The sequence below is a fragment of the Oratosquilla oratoria genome, chromosome 33, assembly GCF_046742065.1.
Source record: "Oratosquilla oratoria isolate Oo_2021 chromosome 33, ASM4674206v1, whole genome shotgun sequence".
Lineage (NCBI taxonomy): Eukaryota > Metazoa > Arthropoda > Malacostraca > Stomatopoda > Squillidae > Oratosquilla > Oratosquilla oratoria.
The window spans coordinates 26,983,041-26,999,707 of record NC_134809.1 but is presented as its reverse complement, the minus strand read 5'-3'; positions in this window follow the sequence as shown (position 1 = coordinate 26,999,707).

Here is a 16,667-nt window from a genome sequence, read left to right as displayed (position 1 = left end):
ATCCCTGAATACACTCCACACCCCTCCACCCTCCCTCTTATCTGAGCACCTCCTGAATGACGGGTCATCCCTGCACCTTGTCCACTACCCTGGGTCAGAAGCAGTGTCGCAAGACACAGCACATCCACAGCAAGGCCGCTTCATTAAATCGGCGACCCCCCCCCTCTCCGTCCCCCCATTGCATAAAAGGAGAGGACGGGGAGAAATCCCATCGGGCTGCGTCAAGTTTTGCTCACACATACTACCTCACCCCCCATCTCCCCCGCCCATTCTACCTCATGCAATCACATCATCCACATACAACCATTCTCCATTCACCCCTGTCTTCTGTCCTCTCCCGTCCTTCCTCAACAGACATTCCCCTCTTCCTCAAAGCCCCCTTCACCCCATCCATCCACCTCATCCTAGGATGTCCCCTCATGTTCACTCCCTCCACATCTGCCTTCCATACCTCTTTTACTAGTCTTTCTTCACTCATTCTTTCCATGTGTCCAAACCATCCTAATATTCTTTCATCAACCCTATCTCCCAGCTCCTTTTCCACCCCTGTTCTCCTCCTCACCTCCTCATTTCTCACTCTATCTAGCCTAGTAACCCCCATCATACTTCTCAGACACCTCATCTCAAACACATTCAAACTCCTCTCTTCCTCTCTTATGTTCCATGTTTCTGCCCCATACAGTGCTGTTGGCACAATCACTCCTTCATACAGTCTCCTCTTAGCATCCATTCCCAAATGTCTATTCCTCATTACACTCTTTAATCCACCAAGGCATTTACTCGCTTCTCTCAATCTACATTCTACCTCCACCTTTACTCTACCTTTTCCTGCCACGTTTGCACCCAAGTATCTAAAACTATCCACTTTCGCCTGTCTGCCTGGGCCAAGTCCTCTCCTTCCTCATTTCCTTCCATTTCCCTCAGCAATCCCTCCCCTTCTCCTCTTTCCCTACTTTCTCACTACCCCACGAGCAATTTCCCCCCACCCTGTAAATACAATAGGCACTTCTCTTTGCGTTGGGATCCACGAAACTTCAATTTTCTTCAGAACGTTTTCTAAGCCGTCCGTTCGTTGAAGTGTGTGTGTGTGTGTATTTACCTAGTTGTACCTAGTTGTATTTTACGGGAAGGGGAGCTATGCTCGTGGGGTCCCGTCTTCATTTCTCATTTTATCTAAACAATTTTTAAATTCATGTATTGTTTTTGCACACACCACTTTCTCATCTAACTTGTTCCAACTGTCTATTACTCTGTGAGGAAAGCTGTTCTTTTTCAAATCTCTTCTATAGCTGTCTTTTTTTATTTTCTTTCCGTGTCCTCTTGTATTTCTGTCATCCCATTTTATCAGATTCTCTCTATCAGTAATTTCTATGCCTTTCATGATTCTGTAAATAGCTATCAAATCTCCTCTCTCTTCTTTGCTCTAGTGTCTGTAGTTCAAGTTTTTGTAGTCTCTCTTCATATGATAGTTTTGAGAGTGTTGGTGCCAGTTTTGTAATTGCTCTTTGTATTCTTTCAAGTTTTTTTTATACATTTTTTTGTACTTGGTGACCATATCGTTGCTGCATATTCCAATCTTGGTCTTATCAGGGTGATTAGGATTTTCCTCACCATTTCTTCATCCAGGTATGTAAATGCCACTTTGATTGTTCTTATCAAATTATAAGTTTCTCCAAAAATCTTATTTATATGTTTCTCAGGTGACATATTATTCATAACAATGACTCCCAGGTCCTTCTCATTTTCTACTTTTTTTATTCCTTCTTCTCCCAAATTATATGATCCTGTTATTCTGTTTTTGCTTTTTCCAAATTCCATTATACTACACTTTTTTGTATTGAACTCCATCTCCCACTTCCTACTCCATTCCTGTACTTTATTGAGATCACTCTGTAGTGATTCACAATCTTCTTCAGTTTTCACTCTTTTCAGTAGTTTTGCATCGTCTGCAAAGAAGCTCATATAGCTTTCAATTCCTTCATCCATATCATTAATATATATAGCAAACATTATTGGGGCCAGAACTGTTCCCTGCGGGACACCGCTTATTACTTCATTCCATTTTGAGTGCTGGTTTCTTATCACTACTCTCATTTTTCTTTCTTGCAAAAAGTCTTCCATCCAATTTAGTAATTTACCTTGTATTCCTCCTTCAGATTCTAGTTTCTTAAGCAACTTCTTATGTGGTACTTTGTCAAAAGCTTTTTTTAGGTCTAGAAATGCACAATCAGCCCATCCATCTCTTTCTTGTATTATATCTATTAGCCTTGAATAGAAACATATTAAATTGGTGACGCATGATCGTCCTTGTCTGAATCCAAATTGCCTTGGATTTAGTACGTTGTTTTTTTCCAAGTATTTTACCCATCTATTTTTGATAATTCTTTCACAAATTTTTGCAATTGTACTTGTTAGAGAGACTTGTCTATAGTTGGTAGGTTCTTCTTTATTTCCTCCTTTATATATAGGTACTATATTTGCTTTTTTCCAATCTTCTGGAACTTTTCCTTCTTTCAAGGAACTGCTTATTATGCTATGTATTTTGTCTGCCAGTTCATTCCTGCATTCTTTCAGAATCCAGTTTGCTATTTCATCTGGTCCATGCGATTTTCTGACATCAAGATTACTCAAGTGTATCAATATTTCATTTTTTGATACTTCTATTTCTTCTATAGGGGGGACTTTCTCTTTCCATTCAATCTCTTCAGGTTGTATGTTCTCCCTTGTAAACACTGATTTAAAATATTTGTTCATAATTTCCGCCATTTCCATTTCCTCAGTGTATTCAACTCCCCCTTGTCTTAATTTCTCCAAGTCCTGTTTGTTTTTCAGTTTATTGTTTACAAATCTGTAGAATAGTTTTGGTTGATCTTTACATTTTTCTATGGCGTCTTTTTCATATTTTCTCTTTTCCTCTCTGCACGTTTGTATATATTCATTTCTATAACCGGTATATATTTTCCATTTTTCAGGTCTTCTGTCTTTTTTCCATCTGGTCCAGGCTTTGTCTCTTTTGTCTTTTAACTCCCTACAACTTTTGTTGTACCAGCATTTTACATATTCTTTTTCTTGTTTTTGTCTTGGGACATACTTTTCCACTCCTTTTTTGTAAATTTTTGTCAAAATATTCCATTTCTCTTCCACTGATGTTTCTTCTTTGTATATTTCTTCCCAGTTTTCTTGTTGAAAGAATTCTCTTATTTTATCAAAGTTTGTTTTTTCATACATCATTCTTCCTTTTCTATATTGTTCATTTCTTTTGATATATTTTTCTTCATTAAGTTCCAGTTCAATCAATATGTGGTCACTTTTACCTATTGGTGTTTTATATTCAATCTTGTCCACTATTCTAGGTTCAGATGTAATTATTAAGTCTAGTCTCGATGGTTCTTCTTCATTTCTATACCTAGTGTTCTCCTGTATCCATTGTGTCATTGTGTGGTCAATAATCATCTCAAGTAGAGCGTTTCCCCATGAGTCGTCTCCACCCTTTACTGTCATTTCTTCCCAGCAGATTTCTTTGCAATTAAAGTCGCCCATCATAACTATTCTTCCTCCATCTTCCGTTATTTTATTTAATGTTATCTTTGTGTCCTCTAACATACTTTTATGTTCACTCTCCTCCCATGAGGCTGTTTTTGGAGGCACATAATTTATCACAAATTTTCTGCTCTTCTTATCTCGGTCTTCCACTTCTATCATAATCATCTCTACTGTATTCTTTCCATATATGACACCTTTCACGTTTATATCCTTCTTAGTCAGGAACATAACTCCACCCCCTTGCTTTTTCTCTCTGTTTCTAATCCAATAATTGTATGCATCATGTCCTACACTGTTGGGTGGTAGTGGGCCTTTTAATTTTGTTTCTACAATTCCCATTATGTCCGGTTCTTTTTCCTTCAAATAATCATTCAGCTCATTCAATCCTGTTATTAATCCATCTATATTTATGTAAGACACTCTTAGTTTTCTGCCACTTCCATTGTGTTCTCTGTTTCCCTTATGTTTTTCTTTTGTATGTCGAACTTCCTTAGTTTCATGTTCACTACTCTCCAATAGAATCTCTCTTTCTCTGACTCCGTTCTTATCTCGTTTTTTGCCTTAGCTTCCAGTCTTTTCTGCTTTTCTTCCTCTCTTTCCTCTTTATTCATTTCCCTTTTTATCCATATCTTTTTATATTGTTCACTTGTTGCTAGTTTCCCTGTTTTGGATAAGATATTCTCTGCTGTTGTTTGTGACTTGAATTTAATCTTAATTGGTCTGGTCTTGTCTGTGCTATACTTTCCGAGTCTAAATTTCTCTTCGATTTGTTTCATAATTTCTGGTTCATCTTCCCATTATGTCCTTTGATTGGCTGCTCCTCAGTCTTGACGTCATATCTCTTCTGGTCTCCTCTTCTGGTTAGCTGGTCCTCAGTCGTAACGTCATATCTCTTCTTCTGATTGGCTGGTCCTCAGTCGTGACGTCATATCTCTTCTTCTGATTGGCTGGGTGACGGTTTCAAGCAAACAAGCAAGCAAGATACAAACAAGATTTTCAGAATTTTATAAGTATATATATATATATATATATATATATATATATATATAATAATTATATTTATATATATATATGTATATATATATGTATGCATATATATTAGGGTGCTTCTAAGAAATGAAAGTTTGATTTTTAATTTCTTTAGGGCGGCAATCAATTCTTTTTAATCCAAAACTGATACAGAAAAAAGGGTTTTGGAATCAAATGATATTTAAAGGTCGCGCACTAAACTTCAAATGTTTATTTACCGTGCTTCAGTAAAATTGAACTGAACGACCAGCAATACTCAAACAAACGGCACCAAAGCTCATCAAACGATGAATTATTTCCTCCCAATGAGTTGGGATTTACAAATCCCAACACATAAATTTCAGCCTTCAATCTTTCTTCAAGGCAGCTGCTTTGGTCGAAGCGGGGAAAGATTTCCGGTGTGCTTCAACTACTTAAAGGACGAAGTGTTACTGCTCTTCGTTTCTCGTGAGTGAGCCATTCAATACATGAGCGCCACTCCTCGCTCCGCCAAGTCGTTGACCACCTTCAGAGATCCAACAAGGCATCGAGAATGGCGGTACTCTTCGTCTCCTGCCCACTCCCCAGGATCTTTCCCGAGGAAATCAGCTGACAGCTGGAGGCACTTGAAGAATGTCATTGTGGCTGAGGTGACAAAATCCGAGAGGTCCTTCAAGCTGGCGGAGAGTGGCGGAAGCCTTTTCGGAGGGTCGTTCGGGGTTACCCTATGAAGATTCGTCACCATTTTCTTCTTCTCTGCCACTGTGACTCGGTCGTCAAAGAAAGCAAAGGCAACAAGCACTTCCAACACGTACCACAAGTGGCGATTGAATGCACTCGAAGCTGCCTTGCCAATGGCTTTGATGGGGAATGCCTCTAGGGCTTGAAGGAAGTCGAGATCGTTCTTCGGAGTGAAGACAGCGGAGGGGACCTCGAACCAGTACTTCACGTAAACTTTTGTGATAAAGATGGCCACTTCCTCCAGATGGTTCCATGTCGCCTCGCTCCGTGACGGCCGCCGAGAAGGTCCAGGTCGATCTTCGATGGGGGTACTGGGTTTTGAAGAGAACCACCTTGAGTGTGTAGATGGCACAAGCCATCCATCTCGCCCGATGGATTGCTCCAGGCTGCTTGAATCGGATCCCTCCCGGGAGATGATCACCGAGAAAAATTATGGTCAGCTGGAGGAGTTCCTTGTAATCATCCCTCGGTTGTTGCTGCTGGAGCCGTCTTGCAGAACAAGATTACCTCCTCCTTCCATCCTTCGACCAGAGGTCCCAACTTCTCATTTTGAACGCTCGTCGTGAATGAATTCTGGCAAATTCGGGGCCAGTAGTCACGGAACATGTCAATGCTCGGGGATGCGGAAGTTTCGAACATTCCAAACACCTTTTTTAAGGCGATTTCAGCCACATGATGCCAGCAGGCAAGATGAAGGAGATGCCGGCCGATTTCCTTCTCGAGGATGACACAGACCCCTCCTTTGTGGCCCGTGTTAGAGGTCGTTGTGTCAAAGCACAGCCCGCTGACTCGGTCTCTCACTCCCCATTCATCCACTGTCTCGAGAATCGCCGTTGCCATCACCGAAGCAGTCCCCGAACGAAGTTTCGGAATGGCAAGAAGCTTGACAACGTTGTCACCAGACACAAGGATAGGTAGTCGGTCGACGGTTTCCTTGCCAGGAAGGGAGAAGTCCTCCATGTTCTTTCCGTCCTAGTGGAGAACTAGAGGGACTTGTGGGTTGAAGGCCTTCTTCATTTCAGTGGCCAGGGCAGCTCGGCACTTCATTCGAACCCGCCGGATCCCACTGGGGCTGATGATGAGTTCCTCGACATCCCCTTCGAGGCGGCTGGACGAGCAAATAATTTAACTTCGATGCGCGACCTTTTATTATACATCGATTGTAAAATGATTATATCTACGACGTTTTTTTGTTAAATGAAACAAGCTAACACCCTGAAGAAAGAAATTTTATTACTTTGAAATTTCGCCTATATACGATGGAAGCACCCTAATATATATATATATATATATGTATGTATGTATGTATATATATGCGTGTGTTTGTGTGTAACTAGAGATAATCATTACAAAAGCAAAGTGTAAACATGTGGATAGATACATATGCCAACTTTTTTTTTTCTCCTATACAAGGGAGGTAGCCAAAGTCAAAGGCATAAACATACTCCCACCTATTTCATCCCCACATACTCCACTCCCATTCACCACCCCTTTCTCCTTCTTTTCTTGGCTCCTGGATGACAGGATGACATCCCTGCACCTCGCCCACTGCCCTGGGTCAGAAGCAGTGTAGCAAGACACGGCACATCCACAGCAATGCCGCTTCATTTAATCGGCGACCCACCCTGTCCGTCTCCTCATGCAGCAGAAGAGAAGACGGGGGGATATCCATTCGGGCTGCGTCAAAATATGATTCACACATACTCCCTCACCCCCCTTTCCTCCACCCACTCCCTTCCACACATCCCCACTCACCCCTATTTTCTGTCTTCTTCCTTCCTTCCTCAACAGATATTACCCTCCCTCCCAATGCCTCTTTTACCCCATCCATCCATCTCATCCTTGGTCGTCCCCCTCATGTTCACTCCTTCCATCTCTGTGTAGAAGAGTGTAGAGGAAATGGAGTCTTTTTGAATAGATTCAAATGAGTGCATAGAGGGTTTAGGGAGAAATGTCAATTTAGTTGTACTGGGAGATCTCAGTGCTAGGGTAGGAGGTGAACCAATAGACGGAGTGGTTGGGAAGTGTGGAGTTCAAGTAAAAAAAAAAAATAGTGGAGAGATGATGGTGATGTGCCTAGAAAGAGAGTTGATGATAGCAAATACAATGTTTAGGAAGAAAGTTAAGCATAAGTACACATGGGAGAGGGTGGTGGATGGAAGGGTGGTAGCTAGGGATTTAATGGACTATATAGTGGTAACCAGGAGAAGAGTAGGAAGATTTTTGGGTGTACATGTTCTAAGGGGAGAGAATGAGGGAATATCAGATCATTTTTTGGTGGAAGGTAAGTTGAGAGTGGAGGACAGACGGAGAAAGAGGAAAAGGACAGACGGTAGGGAGGTGCTTATAGTAAACTGCTTAGATGAGAAGGAGAAGGAGTATGAGAAGAAGCTGAAAGAGGAGTGTGAGGGAGTGAAGGATAGAGTAGAACTAGGAGTGGAGGAGGAATGGGGGATGTTTCAAGAAGGAAGTCACAAGGTGCGCAAAGATGGTGTGTGGAACAAGGAGGACGGGGGTGAAATAGAAGAAATGGTAGTGAGTTGTAGAAGAGAAGAAGCAAGCATTCATAGATTGGTTACAAAATAGGACGAGAGAACCATATGAGAGGTACAAAGAAAAGAGCAGTAAAGCATAAGATAAAGGAGGCAAAGAAGAGAGCAGATGTGAAATAATATTTTGAAAGTAACAAAAAGATGCTTTGGGATCAAATTAAGAGGGGAAGGGGAGGCGAATCAAGCAGAGAAGAAAAGGTAAAATGTGCAGATGGAGAGATGATAATAGAAGAGAAGTAAGAGGAAGATAGGCAGAGTATTTTAGGGAGTTTTTAAATGTGAAGGAGGATAGGGTGGGAAATATAGTTGCAGTGGGACGTGGTAAGAAAATAACTGATGGATGAGGAAATTGGAGAATAAGAAGAGGCGAAAACAGTTATTAAATTTTTGAGAGCAGGTGAGGTACCTGGGTTGGATGGGTGTCATGCGAAGTGTATAAAAAAGCAAAGTATAGTGATGATGGACTGGCTGGTGAGGTTATTTAATGTCTGTCTTAAAGAGGGTAGAGTACCAGAGGACTGGAGTGCCTGTATGGTTCCGTTTTACAAGGGAAAGGGGGACAAATGTGAGTGTAGTAGTTTCAGAGGGATCAGCTTGTTGAGCGTAGTTGGCAAGGCTTATGGGATGGTTTTGTTTGAGAAGATTAGGAGAGGATCAGAGGGAGTAATTGGCTAGGAACAGTGTGGGTTTAGGAAAGGTAGGGGTTGGGTGGATCAGATGTTTGTGGAAAGGCAGATATATGAAAAAAAATTCAGGAAAAGATAAGGGTTTTTTGGGGGGGACTTTATGGATTTGGAAAAAGGCTTATGACAAGGTAGACAGGAGGGCACTGTGGGAAGTATTGCAGATATATCGGATAGAAGGAAAGCTGTTAAGAGCGGACAAGAATTTTTACGAGAGTAGTAGAGCCTGTGTTAGAATTATAAATGGAGAGAGTGAGTGGTTTGAGGTAAAGGTGGGACTTCACCAGGGATGTGTTATGTCGTCTTGGCTGTTAAATTTATACATGGATTGGCTAGTGCGAGCGGCAAACACAATGGTAATGGACCGGGGATTGGAGATGGTTAAAAAAAAATGAGAAAAGTGGGAGATAAGTAAGTTGTTGCTGACGACACTGCACTTGTAGAGGGATCAGAGGAGGGATTAAGGAAGTTAGTGATGGATTTTGGGAGGGTGTGTGAAAGAAAGAAGTTGAAGGTAAATGTAAGGTGATGAGATGTACTAAGGGAGAGGATGGCAGCAAATTGGATGTGAGTATTAAGGGAGAGAAACTGGAGGAAGTGGATAGCTTTAGATACTTAGGTGCTAATGTGGCAGGGAAGAGAGGAGTGGAAGTGGAATGCAGATTGAGAGAAGCAAGTAAATGCCTTGGAGGATGAAAAGTGTAATGAGAAATAAACATTTGGGAATAGATGCTAAGAGGAGATTGTATGATGGTGTGATTGTACCGTCAACACTATATGGAGCAGAAACATAGAACATAATAGAGGAAGAGATTAAATGTGTTTGAGATGAAATGCCTGAGAAGTATGGTAGGGGTTATTAGGCCGGATAGAGTGAGCAATGAAGTGGTGATGAGGAGAGCGGCGGTGGAAGGGGAGTTGGGAGATAGGGTTGATTAAAGAATATTGGGATGGTTTGGACACGTCAGACATGGAAAAAATGAGTGAAGATATGGATAGACAATTCAGTTTACATCAGTCAACATGTTATGCCATGAAGATAGGGCTAATGGTGTGTTTTTTTCAAGACTTTATTTTTTTCTGTTTTGCTAACTTCCTTTTAAGCTACGTACAATATTTTGCGACACTGCTTCTGACCCAGGGCAGTGGACAAGGTGCAGAGATGACCCGTCATTCAGGAGGTGCTAAGATGGGAGGGAGGGTGGAGGGGTGTGGAGTGTATTCAGGGGTGGAAATGGTGGGATTGATTTTGTGCCTTTTCTTTTTGGCTACCCCCCTTGTAAGCCTTGGTATATGTATGTACGTACAATATTTCACAATGTTTTTAAGACCTTTTGAATAATTATCAAGTCTAGATAGGAATTTGAAAATAGATAGGAAAGATGGAGAAAAATAGAAGTAAATCCTATTACATAGGCTATCACAACCACGTAAAGTACAAGTGTAGGGACCACAGACCACACTTTGAAAGCCTTTCGCCATAAGCTATATTTGTGAAAAATACCGGTAGATTTTATGGCCAGATAATGTGAATATAAAACAAAGTAATATAAAATTCTACTCTCCAATAATATAGTAGACAGCGTTCGCCGGGTGAAAAGTTTTAAAAATGCAGTATTTCATGCGTTCCCCTTTAGTAATTCATACTCTCACTACATCTTAAAGATAACAAAGTAAATAGATGAATAAGTAACTAAAATAATAATAATAATAATGATAATAATAATGATAATAATAATGATAATAATAATAATAATAATAATAATAATAATAATGATAATAATGATAATAATAATAATAATAATAATAATAATAATAATAATAATAATAATAATAATAATAATAATAATAATAATAATAACAATAATAATAATAATAACAACAACTTTAAAAATAAAACAGTATACATAGTTTTATTGAGGGACACTACCAGTGTTTTAATTAATTTCCGCCACATAATCTTTATGCATACAATGTCGTACATACATACATACACCAAGAGCTTTTTCTTCCTTACCAGGGAGGTAGTCAAAATCAAAAGGCATAATTCCATTCCCACCCATTCCATTCGTCCAACGGTTTGTCGAACGCGGTTCGACAGACATGTGTTTAAAGTGATGTGATACTTTCACCAACCCTATCTCTCATCTCCTTTTCCACCCCAGATCTCCTACTCACCTCCTCGTTTCTCACTTTACCCAACCTTGCAACCGCTACCATAATTCTCAGACATTTCATCTCAAACACATTTAAACTCTCCCTCCCTTTTGTTCCACGTCTCTGCTCCATACAGTGTTGTCGGTACAATCACACTTTCATACAATCTCTTCTTTGCATCCATCCCCAAATGTCTATTTCTCATTATACTTTTTAATCCCCCAAGGCACTTACTTGGTTCTCTCAATCTACAATTTACCTCCACCTCCACTCCTCTTTTTCCTGCCACATTCGCACCCAAGTATCTAAAGCTATCCACTTCCTCCAGGTTCTCTACTTTAAGACTCAGTTCTAAATTGCTGCCATCCTCTCCCCTTGTACAATGCCGTAGAGAATCATCATATCAAAGTGGATCTATAAGAAAATTACCAAAAGTTATTGAGGAAGTATTGAACTTACATATTCCAGACTGCACAATATTCCTTACGCATACTGTCATAGTAAGAATGTATCAAAGTGGATTTATAATAAAATTATCTATTTTAAAACAACTTCCTCTTTGTTATTGCCAGAGAATTCTGTCCGACAGAGGTGAGATTTCGACCGATATGGGTGGGATTATGTTCTGTATGTGTGGGCTTTTGTCCAAATCCCAACTTACACCAATATATGCATAAAATAACATCAAAATGAAAACATAGAAATGATGTCCCAGATCTAACATTCTACTAAATACATATATATTCACAAATGTCTTTGAGCATTAAATTTCATTTATTCATCTATTCATTTTAATCTTGACCGTGGAGGTTCACGAGGGTGAGATGTCTCTGGGTGTAGCTTGGTCGAAATGTTCGTGGACCAGTTGTCCTGCAATAAAATTTTACTCATATTTTCGCTGTCGCAAAAATGACAAAGAAATGAGACAAAATATATCATGACATAGAACTACAAAATTGTAAAACAAAATCTAATATATAGAAATTATAGTTATATAATATTTTGTGTCAGATACTGATATTACTCAAATTTGAAAAGAGAGGATCCCTTATCAGTCTGAATTTCATATGAAGAAAATTGGAAATTTACGAATACTTGGACAAAATACCTTATCTTTTTATTTACAACATAAAAGATGAAGAATTGGGCAGTAAAAAATATGGTATGGTCATCTGTACATAAAATGTCTAATTGAATGAAATAATCACTTGAATTTACTTTGATTATTTGCAACTTTTTAGCAGATCATCTCTGACATTTAGAAACAATGGGTAAGTGAAGTGAAATCAACAGCCACTCTACCTAAAAATTTCATTTGATCATGGTAGATGACTTCATTATATAAAATAGATAACAAACCAATCATTAACCAGTTTTGTGATGGTGGTAAAAAATTGGTACTTAGATATATTTTTCTAATTCTAACCTCATTGCATGTGTTTATGGGTCAAATGCCAAATTATGTTTATTCAATTCTATTTTTTTTTTACTTATCTATTTCTTTTTTCATTTATTCAGCTATTCGCTCGTTTATTTCTGTTGCATGGTGATTTTGTTTCAAGGACATTTGGTCAATGAATTAACTCTAACATTATTTATTTTGCCCCTGACTCTTTGTGTGCCTTAATGAATAATGAAATAGTCTCAAGACTAATAATGCAATTAAACAATGTAAAATTAACATTGAACATTACTTTTACAAAAAATGAAAATAAAATAAAATTTTGATAACATGATAAAATAAAAAAATAAAAACAAAATTAATATTTCATTTGGAAATGGAAGATATGAAGATTCCTTATTAAACCAGGCAATGAATTGCTAACAATGTTTGTGACCTTTTGTTTTTATTTCATGTGTACGTTGATTTTCTGAGAGTTGAAATTATCTTACAGTAAAGTAATGTTGAAATAATATGATTTAAAGTTAAAATGGATACCTCTTGCAATTTACATGGAAACTTTCAATGAAGAATTTCAAGATATCTTGGTAACATTTTGAATTCTCACATTAGATTTTGTTCTATTAGAAAAAAGTGTCAACCATTTCTACTGGTCTGGAAGTCTTAAAGGTGAAACTCTGGAGGGAATGGATAATTTTAAATATTTAGGACACATATAGCAAATGGAGGAGTAGGGTTGGAGAAATGTAGAATTAGAGAAGCAAGTAAGTCTCTCGAGGGAATGCAAAGTGTCATGAAAAATATATATATGGCGATTGACAAAGAGAAAACTATATGAAGGAGTGATGTACTTGTAACACTGTACATGGCAGATAATTAAAATATAAAAGAGGCTTGAAGGAGAGATTTAAATGCTTTAGAATTATATTGAGGGTTACGAGGATGGATAGAGTGAGAAATGAGGAAGTGAGGCGGAGAGTAGGGATGGACAGGGAGCTGGCAGATAGGGTTGATGAAAGAATACTGGGATGGTTTGGGCATATGGAAAGAATGAATGAAGAAAGACTAGCAAAAAAGTGTCATAGGTATATGTAGGTGGAGTGAGATGGCTTGAGAAATATATGAGTGGAGAATGGATATGAATGAATAATAGATTAACGCGGCCCGAAGGGATTTCTCTTCTTTATTATTATTATTCGGGAATTCGCTGGCTGAGTGGGTTAGGACGTCGTTACTTGCGGAGAAGGTTGAGGGGATGGTGGTTCGAGTCCTGCCACCGGCGAAGTTGAAGCAAGGGCATGGTTAATTAAATACCACACTACAAAGTCCTCTGTGAGGGGCACCGTCCTAGCCTTCCGATAGGGGGAGTTTATGTCGTTAAACCACATCATCATCATTATTCGTGAATGGACGATGGGCGAGGGTCGCCATGTTATGAAGCGGTGGTGGTAGACCAGCTTCAGTTGTCGGGCCCTGTTGTAGAGGTACTATGCCTTACTGCATTGCTTCTGACCCAGGTAGTGGGTGTGAGTCAGGGATGGCTCTTCATCCACAAGGAATTATGATAAAAAGGAAAACAAATGAATGAAGAGTGGATACATGCCATGGTTAGCTATCTCCTTTATAAAAAAGAAGAATCCTTTTGGTATATATATATATATATATATATATATATATATATATATATATATATATATATATATATATATATATATATATATATATATATATATATATGGAAATTTATATATTGTATTCAAACATTTGGATCCCGCCAAGCCGCGTCCATCTCCCTGATGAGTTGTATGGTTAAAGTTGTTGAATGGATGGTCCTCACCCGTCTTCGGTGGCTCACGTCTTCGGCCTTGCCAGGGAAGTGAACACGGCCGACAGTGTCATGACCCTTCTAAGCCAAGAGGACAACCGCCCTGCTGTGGCCGGTTTTCTTGAACTGAAGAAGGCATTTATATTGACCATTACCTTGGTCATCCTTGACACTGGTTCAGTGGGGTGTCCAGGGTCGTCTCCTTGTCTGAGCAGAGGACACAGGCGTACATGGGTGAAGTTCCAGGGCCACCGCTCCGACCACTGGGAGTTGGAGAGCAGCACATCGCAGGGTGAACTCCTCAGTCTCGTCCTCCCCAACCTTTTGATGGAGCACCTGATGAGACTGTCAATCCGGCAGGCGCTGTGCTTTCAAATTATGCCGGCGATCTAGTGTTAGGGCACAAAAAAAACGCTTGACCTTGTCAGTGAGATTTGCGGGGAGCTGGGCCTCAAGAAATCAGCCAGGAAATCCAAAGTTTAAGGTTTTGATAGTCAAGGCCGCAACCCAAGACTCTCACCTCTACACACAGGACGTCAGGCTAATGTGGACTTGTTCTTATCAGTGTTTTGGTGTGTGGATGGAGTATGGATTACCTGGGACAAACCACCCGTTCTCGTAGGATTGGTTTTTGTGAGAGAGGAGGTGAAGTATTTTGGAAAATAAAGTGATAGACATGTATAAAAGGTGGCTATTATCACTGAACACTTTTAGGGGTATCTATTAGAACTTGTATCATGGCTCAGGAGGCATGGGCATGAGACTTAAACATCGAGGCTTAAATCTGTATCAACTAAAAACAAGGAAAATTGTCGGGGAAATGTAGAAACACGGAATAAAATGGTTCGATCAACCACCCAGGTTATCAACTTACGGGAGAGAACGAAGACGAGGACCACGATGAGGAATCACTCAAAGTGCCCCTTCTTCGTGTTTCGTCTGTCGTAAGTGCAGGTTGTTCCTTCGTTGATGGGCTACAGTGCTGTCGTGCACGTCTCAGTGTCTGTTTAGCAGCAGAAAAGGACAGAGGTCGTCCAGAATCGGGCCAGAAATGACCACGCCGGGGATTCTGGATGCATGATTGTAATGGTGACATACTTCTTGTGTATTGTATATACATGTTTGCAGTGTTGTTTATTTATTGCTATATACTTATTACTGTATATTTCTGTGAGCATTTTTTTTTTGTAATCGCAAATGCGATTCATGTATGTTTTTTGCGCCAACTCAAGGGTTGGCGTGGGGGAGTCTTGTTCTCGCTTCTAAAGCGTACGCACGTTTGTCTGTGCTGTGAAGAATTTACTTAATTACTGTGTGTTTCATTTAGCCACCCTATACATGATATACATTAACAAAAGAGAGTAATAGGTTACGGGCAGCAGAAATACGTCCACTGAGGACCACATTCAACAAGAGTAGAACAGTTAAAATCAGAAATGAAGTAATAAGAAACCGGACACATGTAGTCTTGAAAATATTAAACAAGATTGACGCTGCACAACTAAGGAGGTTAAGTCATCTTGGAAGAAAAAAAACACGTAACAAAGAAAAGATGGAACTGGAGATAAAACGGAGTTTGACTTCAGAGAATATTAGATGGATACATTAGAAAAGTGTGTTTTAACCTGGGGCCATGGAGGCCACCAAAGGAGCCATGACAAGAATTTAGGGGAGCCATGACCTGCTGTTACAAATTATACATTTCTCCATAATGTGAAGAATTTGAAGAAAAAAAAATCATTACTCTGTCCTGGCAGAAGATGATTATGATTGTAAACTATGTAATAAAGTATTTCTCTTCATCAACTTTTCATTATTATATATATATATATTTTTTTTTTTTGGCGGGGTGAGATTTAGTAGAAAAGTTAAAGGGAGCCACACGAATGTTGAGAACTCATAAAGGGAGGGACGGAGTGAAAAAGGTTGAGAACTACTGCACTAGAAGAAACAAGAGATGGGGGTGAATCTCCACGTTCTTAAGAGATGAGGAGCAAGAGAATTTTTCGGGAATAGGCAAGAATGGAGAAGGCTGACTCCACTGACAGAACTTGAAGGAAATGTAGAATAGAACATAACCGATCAGAATAAGAGAATAGAATAGAGCATAAAACAATAAAAATATTTTATTTATTTGTAAAGTGGTTATTTGATTAACTGATTTGGTTGATTGATAGATTTAAATATTGATCCATTTGTTTATTTTATGGAGGTAAATGTTAAATACTATATAAGGAGAAGAGAAGAGGAGAGGGGATCGTGGCTAGGCGACATACAAGCCAGGGGAGTCTGCCGTTTCCAGGGTTCGACGGCCGGGAGTCGATATCGCGAGGCTCGTCCCCTTTGCCCTCTTCCTCGTCAGGGCTCACTCGCTCCTGCACCGCTTCGCTCTTGCTCTCCCTTCCTCTTCCCGCCCTACTTCTCTTCCCCGCATAACCGGGAACTCAACAGACCGACCGACCGTCCGAACGACCAGGAAATCGATGTAGGGCTCCCTGTTTCCAGGGGGAGAACGGGAAGGAGGAGGAGGAGGAGGAGAGACAGGGTGGAAGGAATTACACCTCAATTCATACATGGGTAGAATAGAGACTAGATATGAACAGTCTATCGTGGTCTCAATGTTCATACTTCCATGAACTTGGCAAACAAGTTCTGTTTGTCCTGGAGTCTCTGTTGGATCATCAAACGCACGGAAGCAACAAGTTGGCCCTTTATTAGAAGCCCATTTTCGAAGATGGATGCTCGATGCTGCTCTG